Here is a 3915-nt window from a genome sequence, read left to right on the forward strand (position 1 = left end):
ACATAAAACCAAACACGCACATTAGAACCTTTCCAGATGATAAAGCAAAACTTTGCTTATGTTTTGACATAAATGGTTGAACATTTGCACTACTATACCATTAAATTTTCCTTCTCGGATCAAAAGTATAACCAGAAAAAGAAGCTTTGTGGTATATTTAGCACTTAAAAGTGAGTTCTGCAACCTCTCTTTCTCTAGTTGAAGTGTCTGGAGGTTGGTGAAAGTCAGTAGAGAGTGTTTTTGAACGTTGGCTGGAGTCATTTGGAGCCACTTTAAGCTGGGCTTCATTTTAGCATAAAATGTCTCACAGATGGGACTAACAAAGCTTCTATGTACACATCTTTATATCAAACCGGCCTTGAAATCTGAGGAATTGCTTGATGTGTGCAAAAATTTGCCATTAACCAGAGGTGACGTTTTCATTGGCCATTTTTGCAGTAATATAGACCATGCAGTTCAGATGTTCAGAGAAAAAACAGCTTTAACATCTCATCCATGTGGAATACAATGGAACAAGCCCAAACCTGAGCAGCATTAGTACAGCCTGTGACAGTGATACCTGTGAAGAAGGCAACTCAACCTGACAGTTAGGTCATGGAACATCTCATTTATATAATCTGTTATACACTGCATACGTATAACAAGGGATGCTGGAGGGGAGGCTTTAAATGTTTGTTTCCTTTTTAGAAAAATTTCATAGATCCCGCGTCACACTCCTTAAACTGATGCCATTTGCTCAAGGCTAAAAGACAATGGCTGCATTGTAAGGCTAAGAATGATTTTCCCTTCTTAGAAGCTCGATTTGCAGGCCAGGCATGGTGAAGCTGTTATATAAGCAGAGCCGATCCTCCCTATACGCACACTACGCAAGCTGCGTAGGGCCCCGCAAATTACTCAAGGCCCCGCCTCCCCCTCGCGTCAAAGCGCGTCAATCAAAGTTTACAACATCGATGAGATAATTAAGCGGAACTATCCTTCTGGTCACGAAAAGAGAAACTGAGAAACTGAGAGAAAAACACCATGTGAGTGAATTGCGGGAACAGCGATCAGGTAAACTTGTGTTCTCTCCTCTCCAACTTTGATGTCAGCACAGAACAGAACAGTAAAGTTAAGTTGATGTGCATCTCTCTCTATCTGTCTGTCTCCAGCCCGATCTCATGAAAGCGCGTATTTATACCACAAATTTAATTTCTCGTGCCATTTATACGCCAAAAATAGTTTTTGCGCCATATGATACGCACTTTTTGGCGTGTAATATGCACGCACTCCACACCCCTAATCCTACCCAAGAGATTTACAGTGCGTAGCATATGCACGCAAAAAAAACATTTTTGGCGTATAAATAGCACGATGAATTAAATTCGTGGTAGGCTATAGATACGCACTTTCATGATATTACGTTTGATAATACAAAGGGCAACGGTTTTCGTTTATAAACTGCAGCTCGGAAAAGATAACCGCGTCGCGCGTTAACATGAGTTCATATGCGCGTGCACGAAATGTAACGCGCACTTTCCAGAAAAAAAAAAAATCTATGGGGACCAGTTACCAGTACAATATGGGCGTTATGGCACTCCTCATTAGGCGCTCACTTTAAAACAAGACAATGATTATCAAGTCTCCAAATCAGAATAGTTACAACCCTGCAATAAAGCAAGATGGAAAGCAATCTATTGATATTGACTATTGCATTTAAAATGTTGATTGGCTGGACATACTGGTCAATATGGATGCACATCAATCAGTAAATAATAACCATTAAGTATCAATTATTGCTTTTATTGTACTATTTAAAATGTGAATTATTGATATTAATATAAAATATGTCTATTTCTGATATCAGGAATTACATTTTCATTAGTACTAACTAAACGAGGGAGGATTGTAGTGGGAGAACTGGGGTGTCAGGTGTGACTGTGGCAATGGCAAATGGTTTACATGGCTCATGGGTCAGGTAGGAGGGCCCCTTAACAGATTTTTGCTTAGGGCCCCAGGGATGCCAGGATCGGCTCTGTATATAAGCCATGATTTCTATGACATACACACTGCATGGAGCCCGTCATGTCTTTCCTGTAGTTTCAACACTCATCATCTTGATATGTAACAGGAGAGGCCATGAGTAGACTGTGTGTCGTGTGTCATATGTGTGTGTTCCTCTGGTAGTATAGACACAATTCCTGCAGTCGATACCAATATGTGTAAAATTGCACAGTTGATATTACAAAAAAAAGTAAACAACAACAAAAGTATGCTATTGAATATTTTGTTAATTATTTATTTTATTATTTTATTTCATTATGCAATTTTAAGTTATATTAAAAAGTGAATTTACAAGGTCTAGTATTAATTGGCACATGTCCATTATCAGTTTTATTTTTCTTTGTTTTTTTTGGAGCATGTGTGCAAATACCTATAAGGATTCAAATTATTTACATGCTGGCTATGCTGGTCCACCAGTCCATGCTGGTCTAGTTTAAGTTTTCCAGTAGGTTGTATTTGATATCCTTACAAATGAACTGTATAACCAAAAAAGGTGACATACCACGATTCAACCTGAAACATTGCAAAATTGCTCAGTTGAAAGGTGAGCCGCTTGACCTCAGAGTAATTTTAGGCAGTTAAATGGCAGCATAACAATTTGAAGCATGTTCCTAAGAAGAGTTACAGGTCAACATGTTTTCAGGTATGAAAAACAAAGCTGTAATGATCTGATTCTGGTCTACAAGTCTTCTCTAATTTGTCCAAGCCTCTGCGCTATCCAGCTCGGTCTTTTGAAGTAACTCATTAAGAATTTACAAGGTAATCACAGAGACTCAGAGTGGTACCAGCTGTAGAACCCATTTTTTATATATGCACCAGAAAGATGTATGTGGGGTTAAAGCTCTAGCCAAAGGCATCGCACGGCCTGTTGAGTTGATTCTGGCAACTCACTTAGTTGTAAACTGTTGTGTTGGTAAAGCAAGCAGTCCTAGATGTGATCACAGCTGCAAATGAGTGACGTTTTGTTTGAGTCATGATAGGACGTGGATTTCCAAATTGTACTTTCGTTTTTTTCTTTTCTAGTTTTTTTTGTTGTTGTTGTTGTTGGTGTTTTTTTTTTTTGCTTGTAATGCTCTTTAAAATAACTCTTCTTGGAGCACGGGACGTTCTAAAGTAGATCTCTAGTTTTATGGTTCTCTGTGCTGATGATGTAGTAGGAGACACATGCTAGGCTGTAGTTGCATAATTTTTGGGCAGCTTGATTCATGAATATGTCTTTGTTCACATCCTGTGGGTCAGACGAGACTCACTGGAACGAGTGCTTCTCTTTGCATGTCGCATGCAGTGGCACGTGTTGGAAGCACTTTCATTATAATCACTTTCCACCCCTCCTATGTCCCTGGAGGTGAAGTTGTTTGGCAAGGAGTGTGAGGCTGGATGCCCTTCTAGACGAGACGTAATGTGCAGCGGTTAGCAATGGCCGCAGATAGACAAGTGCTTCTGTCCGTGATGATGAAATAGAGGGATACTGTACTTTCCACCAGGTCAAATCACTGGATCAAGAGAGGCATATGCCATCTTATGTCCTGCTCATGTACTCTATCATTCATTTTCCTCCTTGAACTCCCTTTAGGCTGTTTGCCATTATAGGGGTGCCCCAAGTCCGTGTATTAGGTCTAATCAGATTTTGGAGGAAACAGCCTGACACAAGCACAGACATGCACACCCACAAACACACAAGCTGCAGGGAAAAATCCTTGATGGAAGAAAAAGTGAGAGTGTGTGGTCGAGCAAGCCCAGTAAATGAAAGCCATGCCCCTAACCCCCCCACCCCACACACACACGTGTGTGTGTGTGTGTGTGTGTGTGTGTGTGGATCTGTGAAGGTGGGTGTGATTGAGGCACACATCAGCAATCTCCTCCCTCCCTGGTCAC

The sequence above is a fragment of the Rhinichthys klamathensis genome, unplaced genomic scaffold (assembly GCF_029890125.1).
Source record: "Rhinichthys klamathensis goyatoka isolate OS25496 unplaced genomic scaffold, OSU_Roscu_1.1 h1tg000289l_1, whole genome shotgun sequence".
Classification (NCBI taxonomy): domain Eukaryota; kingdom Metazoa; phylum Chordata; class Actinopteri; order Cypriniformes; family Leuciscidae; genus Rhinichthys; species Rhinichthys klamathensis.